The sequence below is a fragment of the Psittacula echo genome, assembly GCF_963264785.1.
Source record: "Psittacula echo genome assembly, chromosome: 9".
Classification (NCBI taxonomy): Eukaryota; Metazoa; Chordata; class Aves; order Psittaciformes; family Psittacidae; genus Psittacula; species Psittacula echo.
Window position 1 is genome coordinate 8,462,942 of NC_137745.1, and position 17,518 is coordinate 8,480,459.

Consider the following 17,518-nt stretch of genomic DNA (forward strand, 5'->3'; position numbering starts at 1 on the left):
GACTGACTCTGTTAAGATCTGGCATGTCTTATTAACACTCTTCAGCAGAGCAACCCACTCTTTGTCTGAAACATATAGTCAGGAAAGACTGCTTGAACAGTTAGAGCAACCCTTATACTTCTTAGGGGCATGACGGTGCCAATATTGTGAATAGCTCTCTGTACTCCCTTCACATTAATTTTATTCTGTCTTTATAATGTGCCGACATACAAGCTGACTCCATGGGGCATTCAGTCCAGTAAGAGTATGATGCTATGACAACTTCATTCAGGTTTTTGGAAGTTTGTGCAGCCAGACAATTAAAAAAAAAAGCATAACATGCAGGAATGTATAAAAGCCCCACAAATGCATAAATGCTATACTATTAGCACGGATGGCCACATTTAAACTGGGTGAAGAACTTATGCTTTCCTTTTCCTCACTTCTTACATCATTATTGCTGGTTGTTTGCACAGCAATTAAGGACTGACAGATGAAACAAGCTGTCTGTCCCTTGGAGGTCAAATGTATCACTTGTAGAGTATGGTACGAAGGAATAGCCCCCCCCCCCCCCAAAATAAACTAAATTGTAAACAACACTGATGTATTGAATTCAAGAACTGTCTCTATGAAGCTGTTGAGCCTTCCAGAGGATATGACATGCCTCAATCCACTGAAATACCCATCAGTTACAACAACCTGCAGACCTCACTGAGAAACCATAGAATCACAGACTGGTTTGGGTTTGAAGGGACCTTAAAGCTCATTCAGCTCCAATCCCCCTGACTGACACGGGCAGGGACACCTTCCGCTAGGCCAGGTTGCTTCAAGCCCTGTCCAACCTGACCTTGAACACTTCCAAGGATGGGGCAGCCACAGCTTCTCTGGGCAACCTGAGCCAGCGCCTCAACACCCCCATTGTAAAAAATTAATTCCTTATATCTAGTCTGAATCTCCCCTCTTTTAGTACAAAACCCCTTGAGCTATTGCTGCAGGCACTATTAAAAAGTCTGTCCTCATCTTATAAACCTTCTTTAAGTACTGAAAGGCAGCAACAGACTCCGCAGAGCCTTTTCCAGGTTAAACAACCCCAACTCTCCCAGCCTTTTCCTGAGCAGTTTGTGTGGCATTCGTGTGACTCTTGTTGGGGCTGTTTTCTGCCAGTGGCCATTTTTCTAAGCATTCCCTACCCCTTACTCTTGTAGTAGTTGCTGATTTTTTTCGGAAAAGATAACGCACCGCCAGCAGACAGTTCTGCAATAATCATGTCTCAGCAGTTGTCTTTGGTCACCACTAATGAGAAGAAAGGAATGAGCTCGAGAAAATGCTCTAATTAGTTCCTGTGGATCAGAACACTTCTCAGCTGAAATAAGCCGTGTGTCTTCACAGAGCTAATGTCATTGCACTGGAATGTGGGCTTTTTTTGAGGAAAGAAATAGTAGTATGTTTGAACAGAGAAATCAAAATAATTTTATTATGCAAAACAAACAAACTGTAATAGACTGAGGAGAGGAAGTTCAAAGTTTGTATCTGAAAATCTCAAAATCAAATATGCTTGTATTTATGTATTTATAGTATTATGTATTTATAACTCATATCTATTTTCTTTATCCTCTGTGCTTTATGGATATTTTCAGGCTGGGTTTCTTACACTGTTTGCAAAAATTCTCCCATTTTTTCAGCCCTCAGTTTCTTTCTTGATAGTTTCAAAAATCACTGCATCTCTTACTGGATTTGAACTAAACAATATGACCCACTTTTGCTTTTGTTAGTGTTTGCATGCAAAGCTAGAGGTATTTGCAAATAATCCATGAATTTACTCTACATGAAAATGCTGCTCATTTTCATGTAGATGCTCTACATGAAAATTCTACATGAAAATGTAGGCAGACACCTTTTCTATGTGAGCACAGTAAATTTCACCAGAAGCAAGCCACAGATGTGTTTCACTGAGACAGCTTGCTGTTTGTTACTGCAAACACTTGTTTTAGAAGCAGGTGCCTCAATCTCCACTGAATATTCTGTTGAGTAAGGCACGTGTGTGAATCGCTGACACCCATTGCATGCACACATCTACTGTATATATGTATTCCCTCTAACTTACCTAGTCAATACGCTTTTTAAGCAGAAGGAGAGCAGAACAGTGACATTTCCCTGCCCAGCTCTTTCTTGTTACATGTTTACCACTTTGCTTCAGGGCTGTATACCCTACTTCTTGCTGTAAAAATGAGTTGTGAGTCCAACTAAAGGTCCATCTAAGCTAATATGTTATCTCTGATGGTTGTCAAAAACAGATACCTGGACAGGAGTAGAAGAAGGGGCATATATGATTCTTATTTCTAAAATCTTGCCGGACTCCAGTCATTCTGAGTATTAAGTTTTTAGTGAACCTGAGTGGATTTTAATGAACTTTCCTGTCTTTCCTCAAACCATAATACTCTTTGACAAAAGGTTTCGCAGGCCACACGCCTGTTGCAGGAAGTATCACTTAGCTTTGTTGTAAGCCTGGCTCAGAATTTCCTAATTCTCTTTTGGTTTTCCTAATTTGAAAGCAACTTATAGCATTTTCATTACCTCTTTCCTTCTCTCCCCTTTCTGATTGTATCTAGCTTTTTGTACTGCTCTTGCCTTCTCAGCTCTAGTCTGTTCCAGGTATTCTACATGTAATTAATAACCAATAGCCTATGAACATAAGATCTTCAAATGTGAGATACACAGAAGCTTAGGTGTTTCTCCTGCTTTAGCTCTGATAGGCATAGGCGTATAAGTAAGGAATGTGAAGTCTATGTCTTTGGGGGCTGTTATTTCACTAGGACATGACAAATAAAATCAACCTGTTCCATGCCAATTTGGTTTTTTTCAGCCACTGAATGCATAGGAATTAACTTCTTATCATCCATTCAAAGACTACCCTGAGGCATTTCAGACAAATGTATTGGAATAACTCAGCAGTAATGAAGTATTCTGGCCTCAGATGCAAAGTGGAATGCAAAAACATTTCAGCTTTAACTGAGGTCTTGGAAAGAGCATCCTAACTTACAAGCTGAACTAGGCTACATGTAGTTTCTATCCAATTCCTAAGGTCTAATGCTTTTCCACCTGACTCCAATATTAATGTTTGATATTCCTTTGAGCACACACAGTACTTTGTGACTCTTAAAAAGCTGTTCATCTTTGTAAATACTGATGAACTACTCGAGAATAATTAATTCGGTGTTACCAACTTCCTACATTCCTCCATTTGAGGGGTCTATCCTTGGTTATCAAACTATGCACACTCTGAACTACAGGGATTTTGGAAGCTTATCAAACACATGAATGTGAAATCTGTGGGAGTAGCCATATTCAGCTGGAGGGGGAAGGAAAGTTCAGGTACTCATCAACAGGTTTAATAGAATTTAACATCAAAACCAGAAATGAAATCAGGTCTATTCTGTATGTAAGAACTATAAGTATTGTCCTTATGTGAACAGCAGTTTATAGTTTTTTTAATACTTGGCTGAATGCTTTGCTGTTTCTTTTTAGTTAGTCTGGTTATCTGTCCTGAGAATGGCTTACGAAGTTTGGACGTAACAATCTTATTTACATAAGAACTGATACCCTAACCAGTTAAGTGAGCATAGAGTTAAAGCTGGAAGACTAGAATGGATATCTCTAAAGACCTTAATTTATTACTGGATGTCTATAACTACAAGTCAAAGTTTCCTAAATAAATGGGAAGGAAGGCTATCACAGTTCATAAATTTATACTGATAACATTTCATTGTATCTATTATTCACTATTACAGAAAGCATTCAGTTCGTTTGGTAAAGAATACAGCTGGATTCAGTGTCTTCTGTTAAAATTGTGAGTCTTCAAGTGTCCCTTATCCTTAAACAGAAATCTACTGAATGTATTTGCATGTTCACCAGTTTGCTGCAGTCTTGTATTACTTGTGTATTACTTAAGTGATGGCATTTCTGAGACAATCTTTCATGCAAGAAACTCAGCATTTCCATCTTCTAGAAGAGGCACATCCAGTGATGAGATTAACAACGATGCATAAAACAGCAATAATAAAGTAGACATTACATTTCCTAGTCTAACTCTGGGTGATTGTGCTTTGAGAGGCACCTAGATTTCTTCAGTCAGTTGTTTCTGTAGCATCTCTGTGTTTGTGTATATAGTCTGTATGTATGTAGTTCCAAATCAAAGCTGGTGAAGGTGGGAGATACACAGAAAGATGGAAGAGTAATGTTTGTAGGAAAAGGACTGAAAAAAGGAGAATTCTACTTATCTGGGCAGCTGGATTGATGTGAAAGGCAATATTTGGTGGAAGACCCATGCAAATGTCAGGCAAGAAAGGAATACATTCTGACAGCTATCAGAGAGCTAACAGAAAGATGCCTCTGAAAAGTGACGTTCTGTAGCAGCAACATCTTCAGTGGTTTCTGTAGAGTGGAGAAGGGGCAGGTAAGACAGTAGAAATTGGATACTTTGGTACAACATTGCTAAAATCTGTATGGAACTGGAGAGAAAGAAGGAGAATTTGTTAAGCAGATTTTTTTGTGGATCTACTAACCAAATACTTCAGCTAGACACTGTGCAGCAAAAGGGGATACAATTTCTACTGAATTTGTTGCTTTTCTATAGTACTCAAAGCTTGAATAAGCACGTTGTCAATTGTAGTTCATAGGGACAGTGAAGAAAATTGGAAGACAAGACTATGACAGGTTGGGGTGTTAGGACTGAATACAGAAAGGGAGGACATCATGTGACCTGAATTTAAACAGAGTTCAGGCAACTGAGACGCAAGTGTGTCACCTCCTGATTTCTCTCTCACAAAGGAACTTCCATGTTCAAAATCACTCAGTACTGCAAAAGGTGCGCTATTACTGCAGACTGGTTTGAAGAGGTACAGTGTTACAACCTTTCTACCTTTCTACTTGGGAAGTAGAAAGCACAGATAGAGTAGCTCAAATAACCACTACTGCTGCAGTCATTCCTGTATCAAAAATAAACCAAGATTCATGCTTATCTTTCTGGCTAACAATTTGTATTGTAGTGGGAAGGGCACTGTAATTCATCATGCTTCAAAGACCTTATCTGTTTGTTTAGTTCATTCTCCTAGGTAAGTAATAGAGGGTATAATGCAGTCCCTGCAGCTTACAAGGTATTGAACAGCCTGCTTTCCTAATTGTAGGAAGAGGGCAGTGTTTCTTTTTGTTTTAAACTTGCTTTTTTAAGAAAGGAAGGGGCAATATGAGTGAAATATCTAAGATGTTAACCTGGAGGAGGGTTTTTATCACATGTAGACATGCTTCAGATGGGGTAAGACAGAAATTCTCAGTCTTGCCACAGAGGGAAAGATCAGAATCATAGGTTTAAGGGAAGTATGCATCAATCTTAGGTGCATTTCCTGGCATTTTAATTTTATATCTGCATAAATTTTTGAGTGCTTTGTAGGTAACTGCTTCTACCCATCAGATTAACCCTTGCACAACTCTTACCTAGTAGTGCAGCCAAGAGGATAATTATTTAGAGTAGGACTTTGTATAAATACTCTGTAGCTTAGCAATGAATGGATATTGTGTGGATACTAAGATATAGGTCAGACTATGCTACTAGATTATGTCAGATTTTAGGAATGCAGGGATATAATCTCAAAGCATGTGAGTATCTGAAAAACTGACTCTGTTGTGCCGCCTTCCATCTCAGTTTGCATCAATACTCAGGGTATTGGGTAAAATGAAAGTTGTCTGATATTCTTTTTTTTGTCCTATTTTACTCTTGAACTTCTTCCCCTTTGAAAAACAGTGTTAAGCAGAGGTTACTTGCTAGCTTTTCTGTCAGGTGAGCTACCATGCTATTTGTACTAATTTATTCTGCCCCCTGTCCATCTAAATCATCCCTGACATAAAGATCACTGTTAAATAGTATATTTTTGTAATATGAAATAGGAATGATTGCTGTCTGGCCAAGTGGAATTGAAATAAGATCCCACAGTTATGTGATAATAGCTTCGGAGTGTGTCCTGAGGGCTGCTGAGCCATTGCAGTTCTATCAATTTCAAGATATTGCATATAAGTTCTTAAAATGTGTTATTAAATAGGATTTTATCCTATTACTTGTTATAAGTAGAATGTGAAACACCCCACAGAAAATCACAGTGGCAGAACAGCTAAGGAGGCTGCTGAATATGACTTGGGTCTATAATACCGATGATGCCCACTTTATTCTAATGGAACCAGGTTTGTGTAAAACACAGCCATAGCAGTTCTCAGGTGGACCTCTCAATTTTGTTGTATGCCAAGTTCATTCTCCTTTGACTCTTTCTTGAGACATCTAATCTTGCAATTTAAGGGAAATGAATTTCAGCCCACGGCTTTTGCATGCTTTCTAATAACTGTAAAATTGCCCGGGTTCTTTGGAAATTGACCAAGAAACATGAGCTACAACAAACCTTTGGAAAATATTGTTATAAATTCCAGATGCTCTTAGGAGTGTTTCCAACAGCCTTCAGTGATAAAGCCTGGAAGCTTTCCAAAGCTGGTAAATGCATCTAATTCCCTCCAGGTCCAATAGCTACTACAACATCCCTTGGAGCCTGGAACCGTAAGCACACTGTACTGTTGATGGTAACTCAGACTTTCCTTTAGCAGATGATCAGAATGTAATCATGTTAGCAGTGAATTTTACATTAAAGCAATCCCAAAAATACTACCAATCACTTTAGGTTTATGAACCACATCTCTCAGAAATGAACCTGAGTAACAGGAATTGTGTAAGAGTCAGATAATACTTCCAGCTGCAGAGAACTCTGCTAGCAGTTCTTAAAAGCTGTTACTGGGGGGATGAAAGCAATGCTTCGGCTGTCAAACAGGAATAAATGGGGCTTTTTCTTACACAGCACTTTTTTTCCTTTTTTCTGGCCATCACCTGATCAACTGGTATTTTAATCCCATGCGATAATGGTTTACCTCAGTTCTTGTCTTACTGCTTTTCAGCCCTGAGGTGTTTTATTTCATTTACTTCCCTAATACTTCCCTATTATGTATTTCCCATTACTTTACTTACTATTCTTTCAATTGTTCTTGATCTGAAAGATACAAAGATACTGCAATTATTTTATCCACATGAGTTTCAGCTTTGATGGGATACAGAGCAGTATTGCTATTTTGTATAATAGAAGTCTTTCTATATTAAATTCTTTCCTTTGACCTGTACCATAGAGCATTCAAAATTAATAGCTGTAAAAATATTTAGCTGTGGGCTCATGACTGATAGTGTTCTACTTGTAACAACTAACGAAGTCTGATGGTTCCTCACAAGCCATCCAGTTATCCCCATGATGGTGACATTTATGATCTGACAGTGACCTCTTGATCAGGCAGAACACAACCCATTCTGTCATGTGGGGCACAGTCCCATGGTTCGTATTGACAGTTCAGGGGCTTAAACATCCATGTAGACAAACTTCCAAATTCATAATCTGCACAGGATCATTTTCAGATCATGGGTTATGATCAGTTTCCTCCTTAAGGATTTTATCTCTGTGGATCTACACGAGATCGTGGAGAGTTTTTCTTGCTCCAGTGCCTTTTCTGGCAGAAACTTCAGGACGATAAGGTGATCTGGCTGTAGTCTCATCCAGATGTTATTTTAATCTCTCCTTATAGAAGGACTCTAAAAATCACTAAATGTTAGGAAAACAAATTATTACAACATAGCATAACTTTTTAGGGACTTCTACTTTCACCTGCTTCCAATAATTCATAGGCATTGGATGGTTAGGCTTTGAAGCTGTGCACTGAGATGTAGGTTTTAAATATGGACATGCTTCAAAATAGAGTGTTAGACTGCACCAACAATGTTTTTCATCACGCAAACTCTAAATCTTGTGTGTAAAAGTATTTCTTTTTTATTGCAATTTTTCTTCAGTGTTTGTGGTGACTGTAATGTCACCATCTGTTCAGGAAGAAACAGAATGAGGTGCCAGCTCAAATGTGTCAGATAGATAGATTAAAGCCCTGTAATGTTCCAAGATTTCATATTATGTTAAATCTATTTGGTTTCATTTAATATATGTCCATACTGGTTATTGTTTGTAGTCAGAATGCCCAACTGGAAGAGTCATTTGTGAGAAGCTCAGACTGTCTGGATGCTTGGGATGAAATACGGCTCTAGAGTGGGTGAAAACTGGTTTTTTTCTGACTTCAGTTTCTGAAGTTAGCTCCAAAAATTACTTGCTTGTTTTGAGCCTGCTTAGCAAAACACTTCAGAAGAGACATTGCCTTAGTAGATCAATTTGTGTTTGGCCTAGTCCTCTGTTTCATCTGGAGTAATCATCAACCTTTGATGCTTCAGTAACAGCAATGCTTCTGTTTTATGCTTGTCTGAGACAGTCTGCCAGAGATGGGTTTATACGAGGTGTAAGGTCTTACACAGTTTTCAAGTCCTTTGTGACTTAATTAAATGTGCATACTTGTTTTATCAAGTGACTTTTGGGTGGGTGCTGGCCCTTTTGAATAATTCATCATAGACAATTTTTTTTGTGCAATAACTGTTTCTATTATTAAAATATTTAGAATAGGAACTATTTAAAGAGGTCTCTTTATGTAAAAAGGATATTTGCCAAACAGATTGCACAAGAAGCAATGATTACAAGATCTATATGCAAGCTGCTTGTTTCTGTAAAAATATCCAACAGGACTGGATGTCCCCTTTGGAAAAAATCAAAACAATCTGGAACCTACAGAGGGAACCAAATCCAACTGCATTTTGACACAATCCTCTTCTGGCATTCAGATCCATTAATCTATATAATCTGCTAGTTTCTAAGCTCTTCTACTCATTCAGTGTCCCTATATGAGATTTCTTCTGCCATGAAGAATCCTTTCCTCTGATGGTGAGGATTAGAATTACAGAATCTTAGAATGGTTTGGGGTGGAAGGAACCTTAAAGCTCATCCAGTTGCAGCCCGCTGCCATGGGCAAGGACACCTTCCACTAGAGCAGGCTGCTTCAAGCTCTGTCCAACCTGGCCTTGAACACTGCTAGGAATGAGACAGCCACAGCTTCTCTGGGCACCCTGCTCCAGGTTGGATGTTTCTTCCTAATATCTCATCTAAATCTCTCCTTTTGAGTTTAAAGCCATTCCCCCTTGTTCTGTCTCTGCAAGCCCCTGTCAGAAGCCCCTCTCCAGGTTTCTTGTCAGCCCCTTTATGCTCTGAAAGCTGCTCCAAGGTCTCCCCAGAGCCTTCTGTTCTCCAGGCTGAACAAGCCCAGCTCTGTCATCAGAATATGTGCCCTTGCCAGGGCTCCAGAGTTTGTCACAATATTAAATTTCAAATGGCAGAATAGAATGGAACTGTGGTAATGGTGATACTTCCTATCCTGCTCCAAATAGAGTTTCAGCCTGCACACATGATGTTAAGTACATTCTCCTGCCAGCATGGAGCTAGTGCAGCTACTGCAAGTTTAGAAATAATTGTAGACATCAGAACAGGGCGTGAAGGTCTGACTGAGGAACTGTTCAGCCTTGTGCATATTTTTAGACGGCTGAGCATCTCAGTGTAACTTTTAGGAATACTTTTAAGGAGATTTACATAATAGTTCACTTCTGTGTGCAGAAGGGGTATTTCTCAAGATTAATGTTGCAGAAATTATAAATGATGCTTGTACTGAGTACCTAATGATGACAGCTAGTGAAAAGGTTAGCGTTCAGATTATTCCAAGACTCTTCCCCAGCATGTATTCTTACCTTGTCTTCTGAATCTGGCCATTGTTGTGCAGAAGAATCAGACCTACTATAGGAAAGGCTATTCTCCTAAATACTGACATAACCAAATGGAAATTGAAAAGGCACAAAAAAAGAAATAGGCTCCCATGTCTAATGAAGAGAAGCAAAACATTTGTCAATAAGCACCTGACTAGAAGTTATCATATGTTCTCATTCTCCTTCAATAAACAGTTTGACTTTAAGGTTTAAATTCAAGAAAGGTTTAACAAAATGGCTAAGCACTGAAGAGCCTGAAGATTTGACTAAAATAGCTAGGTAATAAATCTGCTTAATTTCACTCTAACATAAACCAGCCATCAAGTTCATAAATGCAAATAAATGCAGTAATTTTCCTTCAGGCCAATTTATGAGAGTGCTTGCTGGGTAAGAAATGGACATATCTTCATAGCAAGAGCATGGTATTGAAATAGTTTCTCCTTTTTTTGCATATAGCAGATTCAGCTGTGTAAGAAACCTGAGACGTGCTCTAGGATCAGACATTATTTGAAGGCATAGTTGTGTTTTGGAACAATCTGCCTCCCTCTTAAGAAGAATCAGTGCAATTGAAAGGATCATTCTTTCTAGCTGGATGATAGGGTGAGCGCATTCATAGTGAGAGTGCATCATGAAAGGTTTTGTTAGTTCAGCAACACCTCTGTTAAACAAACAAGGAGAAAAACCACAGTAGCAAGGCTAATAAAGTGCAAATCTGTATGAGATATGGTATTTGAACTTCAATCTGAAATATAAAGCGTGCTTCAATAGTTTACATTAAATGTCATACTTCAAATCCAGATCCTTTAGTATCTCTACAAAATGGAAGAAGGAGATGATAATCTTCAAAATGCCTAAGGCTACTTTTCTTGAGTAATTTTATCTAAGAGCTTAATCAGTACAAGGAAATGGGTGAAAAAGGCTTCAGGCATGTATAAGACAATCCAAAACTCATAGTGACAAATCTCATGCAATGGACAGGATGATATGTGATACATACATGATACATACAACCCTGTCAAAATCCTTTCTTACACTAAATGAAACAGAAGCCTCTGGGCATGTGAACTCAAGCATGTAAAGAAGTGAACAAATGCTCCTAGGGCAGTTTAGTTTTGTCATAACCTGTTGAGTTTGTTCTTATAGTTCACTTTACAGAAGGATACCTGCAGTTGTCTCAGGTACAAAGTAATGGGTGCTTGAGAACTGTAAGGTAATTATAGAGAAGACAAGGTCTGAGGTCAGAGCTCTACATTTTCAAATAGTTCTGTCTCCTGTCTCGCTCTCAGTCATGGCTCTATTAGTGGTTGGTACCTAAAACCAGAAGGACCGAATAAAAGTATAATGGTGTAAGCCAATTGTTCCCTGGTGTGAAAAGGGGGGAATTAGTGTTTGACCCCTGTGAGCTGCCTGGTGTATGTCTATAAGTATGAGATTTAGTTAAACAGATGGTAGCATACATTACTGCTTTAGAAATGTGATTAATCATTATGAATGTTCTAGGTCCTTTAAAAGAATGACTAGAGCATCTGGCTATCCGCACTGAAGCAGTGTACACCCACCTGACAAGAATCTATCTCCATAACATAGATGATACTTGTGTTTACTTGAAGTACTTTGCATCTTATGCTTCTGTTGAATGGACAAGTGCTGGCACATTCATTTAAATATGGCAGATTCATTCTGGAGTTAGACTGTATTTATATTCTACCTCCTGTTGAATTTTAGCATCAGCAAAAAGCATGAAACAAAAAAATCCAACCCAATTCACCAGTTTCCGTGAAGCTTGGAGATGAAATTTGATGTAGACTTTTAGATTGGAAAAAGACTAGGTGCCTTTGCCTGTCATGGGGGTATTTCACTGAATCATCGGATCAGTTAGGAACTGCACCACTGTAAATCCTGGAAAAGTGCACTAACATTAATTCTAGCGTGTTCTAGCTGACATGCTCACCAGCTCATTACAAAATAGCTCTCGTGTTGCACATACATGTGATCCAACTTTATCAGCAGTTAATGAACAGAAGAGCTGCCTGTCTGAAGTTCTTTTCTTTTCATATATGTCATCCTAACCCTCATGACCACAGACCAGGTATCTTAGAAGCATTCCTTCTGCAGATGCTTGTCAAGTGCCTTACAACTTGCCTTGCTTCTGAGGGAACACAGCATGAACTCAGGAGGAGCTTGCTGATGCTGGTCAGCCCCTTCAAGTGGCTACCTTTCCTTGGATGGCTATAAGCACGGTGATTTATTTGCTTCAAATAGATATTATATTTTTTAGTCCTCTATATTTATCCACATTCTGTCATTTAGTTCCATCTGCTGTTACACAGGAGTCTTTATTTTAGAATCTCATTCTGCAAGCTGCTGTCAGCTTGAGGTTGTCAGAGATTCACAGTGCTTAAAGCTGGATGGGACCCTTGGTTTTAGTCTGTTCTCTAAAGTGCATGCCTCTTAATTAATTTGTGTTCTCCAGTTGCACATTGCTGGATGATTTCAAAGTACATAGCAATTGTACAAGAAATGTTTGGTGCCTTACAGGATGAGGAGATCCCTGTGCAGCTCTTTGAGGTTCCTCTTCTTGGGAACATTTCAATCATGCTCAAAGAAGTAAGAGATGAGAATAGCTTGAGTAGCCAGTGTTACAAAACAAGTAAGGCTGAACTTATAACCTAACTGTATAGGTTTCAATAAGCATTTTAATTTGCTGAAAGTCACATTAAGACTCAAAGATACTTGGACAAGCCAGATTGCTCTGTTTCTCTTGTTCAGCAGATCAATGGATTAATACTCTCTATCATTTTAATAGGACTCTGAAGGCTTACAGAAATAAACTTACTTTAGAGGATTACCTTCTTGTTTCTGTGCATTTATAAATGCCATCTGTTCATATCTGAGAGCTGGGTGTTATGGTAACCCAAGTCTTTTAAACTTGAGCTAACTGCAGAATGCCCGTACTCATGGAGTACATATGCATGTGGGTGCAGAATGCAGGCATGAGGATGGTGACAGGGAAAATCCAGATTATGGGAAGCCTTTGAATGGACCTTGCTGGCCACAGTGGTCTGTTTAGAAGTGAGGAGGTTCTCTCCTCCACAGGGGAAAGCAAGGAGGGTTACCTGTAGTAGTACAACAAGCCCAGGTAAAAAAGGCTCTGCTTTTTTTGCCAGTATAAATCAAACTTTGGAAAAAAAGATGAGGGCAGGGTGGAAGCCTCTGTGCTGAAATTCTTTTCCATATAAACCTTGAGGCTTCTTATATGTGACTCAGTGTGAAAGTGTCACCTGTTCAGTTCATTACATCTGCACAAGGAAAAGTTCATGATTACTGTGGCCATGGAGTGAATTTGGATCATCATGCACACAACTCCCTGTACATTTACTGTATATTAATACTGTATATTAACTCTTAGGTTATTCTTCATAGAAAGTAATTTGGCATGTGTAATTTGGCATTTTATCAAACGGGTTTTGCTCCTCAAAGTATCTTTCAGCATGTGGCTGTGTAGATCCAATAAAAGGTGCACAAAGTTAGACAAGTACACAGCCTCATTCTCCATAGTTGTCTGTTGTATTAGCTGTTGACTGTTTTCCTGCTCTGTACATCCATTAATTATGGATCAATTATTCAATTCTTTAGGAACTCAGGTGATGCCTGGGCTACTGAGTTGTGAAATTAAAGCAATGCCACAGTGAACAGGAAAGAACATGCATTTACTTTAGAACTATCTTCCTATGATATTGATACTCCTAGGACAAAAGTGTTTTTCATCAATCAATAATTAAGCCAATTTGTATGAGTGTCCTTTTCCCCACACTGCTTCTAACTCATCTAGCACAAATTTTATCAAGACCTTCTTTCTGGATAACAATCTTTCCACAGTTTTTAATGGCACAATCAGAATCTGAAAGCTAAATGCCTGTTATCACCATAGGCATAATTCACTGCGCTCAGTATCATTTCCTAAATGAAGCACAGCACAATTACCAGAAGAACATTGCTTTACAAAGTGAATCTTGTAGTTCAGTAAAATTTAGCCACTGAGGGTCAGATCAGCAAATAAAGCATTAATTTGCTGTTTGCCATGCTGGAAAAAGTGTCAAACCAAAATGAGAGCAGTGGTTTCTTGGCTGCTGGGACCAGAAGGAGAAGCACTCTCCAACACATTTTGCAGTAAGTCTCTTGCTTATGATTTCACTTAGATCCCTGTAGTATTTAGCTGGTTAAGTCAGCTCCTCTACCTTTGGAGAGTGAAATTTCTGATGACAAGTCTTTTGTTAGTAAAAATTGTCTGCTTTAGAAAAATGTTCTCCCGTGTAAGAACCTGAATAAAATCAAAACTTGAGTATTTACACAAAATAGAAATATGCTAACAAATAAAGATAATGGCCTGTTTTTCATTGCCTTACCTCTTGTTCAGTCACTCACATCAATCAAATTAAGCAGTTAAGCAAATTACAAGAAAAAATCTAACATTTTACAGCTTTTTTTGCATGGGGCAGAAAAGGAAATTAAGCTGATACTGTTTTCAGGTATCTGTCATTTTGCTGAAGTACCAGGTCTTTAAGAAGTACTGCATTCAATGCTCAGCCTCCCTGATATCAACTGCAGTGTGTAACTTGTCTTTAAGAAAGCGGTGTGAGGTCTCATTTGTATATATAGGTAGGAAAGGTCTGCACATACGTCTCCGTCAGGACTGGAACTGGTAGTTATCTCACCAATTTGTTGCCTTTACCCTGAGCCTGTGATGTATGAGAGACCACACAGATCGCCACTGGGGTGAGCACAGCTAAAACTGTGGCTCCTAGAAGCATACCTTGCAGGTACACCTTGTGTCATTAATGCTGGGAAGCGTGGCAGTGATGTCTGTGCTGCTCAGCACCAACCTGCTTGTGTCCAAATTCTTAAACAACCCCAGACAAGGGGTGAAAAACATTTTGTGCCGAGATTCCCTTCAGTGCCATTACAAAATGCTGCTTCTATGCCACAAAGGGTTGTTCACATCACCGCCTCCCCGAGGCTGCCTTAGGCATCTCAGCAAAACGCAACCCAACCCAAACTTCCTTTACAGTTAGTTAAATAAAGTTAAGGGCTTCTAGTTCATTCATGATGCTGAATTTAGATACTTGACTCAGTGTAGGTTAAAAAACTCTGAACTCTAAATCTTCCAAATGCACACGTTTCATGTTCGGCTCTTGCCAAATCTTTCAGCCTTCAAAAATGTCTTCAGAGCTTAATCTCTGAAGTATAGTTTAAACTGATGACCCAGAAGACCAGGCTTAAAAAAAATGTTGACTTCTGTGTTTTTCCTGCTAGGTTACCTGGAATTCCATCTTGAGTAAAACAGAGCTGTGGCTGGCAAGGTATGTTTGTGATTCAAGCTTATTCAGAAATAAAAAAGATTTTTGGACCTTCTTTATTGGCTTGGTTTGGGTTTTTTTTCCAGGGAGGAGATCATGACCTTCTGGGATGGAAAACGTCTTCTCTCATGTAGTCTGTCAACGTGTGTCAAGGTGTATATAAATGAAAGCTCAAGGTGTTTCTTTTTTTTTTCCCCTTTCTTATGTTTTAGCATCTCAAATGGCAAGAAAGCTTACTTCAGAGTAGTCACACAGCAATGATTTTTGAATCATTTAAGAGACTACAATATAGTGTTGTTTTGGCTGGGCTCGTACATATCTTGAGTGACATGGTCTATTGTGAGGTGTCCCTGCTCATGGCAGGGTGGTTGGAACTAGATGATCTTAAGGTCCTTTCCAACCCAAACCATTCTATGATTCTATGATTCTATATGCTTTCAGAAATTCTTGGTGAGCAAGAAGCAACAATGTGTACTAGGAATTCAGAGCAAATTTTTGGCATACATGATTTAACGTTGAATTACAATATAGACAAATTTTAAATGGTAAACCTTTAACCTGTGAAAAAGCTGTGTTGGAACATTAGTTTGTTAATTTAGAAATGAAGAGGTAAAGCTGCTTCCCTTAGTTTATTTTGAAAGCTTCAACCTATATATATTTGCCTGTTGCTTCGCCAAAAATACTTCTCAGGTGTCATAGCTGCCAAAGGATGGCGAGATGGTGTACTGCTCTGGTGGTTATTCATTCATTGACACACTGCCTGCTTTTGCCACTAGATTTATATGGCCATTTAAAGAGAGAAAATTCAGACCTGTAGACTAGACAAGAGCATCATAACATGCTATTTCTCCATGCAATAAAAGTGTCAGCTTCCTTTATCACTCTTCCTTCTGCCCAAGAAATTCTGCCCTTTGAAGGACAGGTGTGTTTTATATAGGAAAAATCTAATGAAAAGGGCTCTTTCTTTCCTCTTAATGGAATATTTTTTGAGGTCTTATATTATCTGTCTACGCTAGGTTCAACGCCACTCTCAAGACCAGACTTTTCCGTCATTATTAATGGCCACACTGTGTCCAAGTGTGGAGGTCTCGAGAGAGCAACAGAGCTGAGGGGGGATCTGAGCATTTGTTCATTCCTGTCATCTGGCTGGAAGGATCACTAATGAATTCAAGTCCAGTCCCCTTCAGGTTTCAAATCCGTATCTTCCTGAAATGAATACAGACATCTTCAACTTACCTGTACAAGAAGGCATAAAGATCCCATGGATGACCTTGCCCTAATCCATTCACAAACCCAGGATTTATCTTGCAGCACACAATCAACGGAAGCTGGTTCAGGAACCAGTGACTGCAGCCTTAGAATGGCTGCATCTCTGGACTTCAGTTCAGCAGTCGTTTTAATGAGACCAGTAATATCAGCTTTAAAAAGCAGCTAGACAATTTAGATAAGCTATTTAGTAGAAAGTATTATTAATAGACCTTTTCTGACAGCCAAACGGGGATGACACTTTTCACTGCTATATATTAAATGAGAGTTTTTCCCTTTTTCATGATGAATTGGAGCAGTGTTAGCAACCATGGCAAAAGCATTTCCTGATTGCTTTTTCCTTTCTTTCTAACTTCAGAATACATCACTTCAGGGACTGTGTATCATTTACTGAATTGCTTCTGTTTGCCTCCTCTAGCCAATGCCTGCTTTGTCAGCAGTCTGCGATCCAGCCGGTGATATTTTTCACTCCTTGTCTCGGAGGCACGTGGTGCTGAGTCCTGTCCAGATGCTCTTGCATGCCTTTGTGTAAAGTCTAATGATGGAGCTGTTCAACTAAGTGATACTCATAGCAAGAGGGGCAGGTCTTGAAAAACAAAATCAGACAAAACCCAGGCTTGCCTCAGATGTTGAAAACAGTTGGGGAAGAACTTGATTCAGTTTAAAGGGCACTTCTGCTTTGCCCGTTCTGAAGTGCAGTGTGTGGTAATAAAAGATGATTATGCTGCACAATAGCCTGAATATAGTCACTGAAACAGGGTGAAATTAAAAAAGGTTTCCTCATATAAGGTGTGATGCAATGATTTCTGTCATGCTTATAGCCATAAATGAAAATAGCAATTCATTACACACCAAAACTAGGCAAATAGTTGAGGCTTCAGGTAGTACATAAGTAATAAAACCAAAGCCAATCTAAGGATCCGGAGGCTGAGTGCATTTTCTATTTTATTTATTAGTTTTGATCTACACCAGAATAGACTAGACTAGAAATAACCATCCACCTGCTCTGAGCACCCTGCCAATTATTTCAATGTACAAAACCAAAATGCAATATGAACAGCTCACCGCTTCTAGCAAAGTGCAATACTCACTCAGATATTCCTACCCATCCTTTTCCACCAGCACTTTAATTCACTTCTGTCTCTTCCAGTGCCAGGTC